Raw genomic sequence first — 885 nt, 5'->3', positions numbered from 1 at the left:
ACACACACACACACACACACACACACACACTCTCTCTCTCTCTCTCTCTCTCTCTCTCTCTCTCTCTCCTTTCTAAAAATACCCATGTTCATCACTGACACCTACACGCCTTCATAAACATTCTCTGATTTTCCCAAACCTTTTTATTTCTAACATAAATGTGTGTAGGTAGGAGCAGGATCCAGAAGAAAAAAGAAAAATACAAAAACAGAACAATCCCAGTTATACGTATATAAGTTCATCATACACTCATTTTCATTCATTATTCAAGCCAGTGTAATTCTCGTATACACAACTACTGTATATATATTTTTTAATTCCAAAGCCTTTAATCTTTCACACCTACATCCTTCCACTTATCTGCCGCTTTCTTATATACTTTCCCTTACACCCCCGGAAGTATACCCTCTCTGGTTACACACCTACACAAATGGTATACTTGCTCTCTTACATCGGCAGACTTCCACACCTGTACGAGTATACCATTGTAATTCAACTACCAAGAGATCAAGGACGAAAATCGCAGCCGGATTTAAGATCAGGTACCTGCTGTAACTAAGACTTGTTTTTGTTGGATGAACACATGTCGCTGAAAGATTATGGATTCCTATTTTATTGTCCCTCTTGCAATAACAAATCATATTTACACTAGGGGCCTGATCTTAAGTTTGAGAATCCGACCCTTGCATACTAATGTTAAATTATTTGCACATTTGTCATTATATATAACTGCTCCCAACACACTTTAACTCCTTCAGTACTGCTTTAACACCTTCACTTCATCATTCCTAAATGCATGCACCTCCAACACCAATATACCAATACACCTGAACACCTACAACCCAACAGACCTATCCACCCGCACCTTAGCATACCTACACCTTA

Source organism: Coenobita brevimanus, chromosome 24, assembly GCF_032717465.1.
Source record: "Coenobita brevimanus isolate Jiangsu-jjx chromosome 24, ASM3271746v2, whole genome shotgun sequence".
Classification (NCBI taxonomy): Eukaryota; Metazoa; Arthropoda; class Malacostraca; order Decapoda; family Coenobitidae; genus Coenobita; species Coenobita brevimanus.
The sequence above is the reverse complement of the archived record's forward strand: the minus strand, read 5'-3'. Positions refer to the sequence as shown.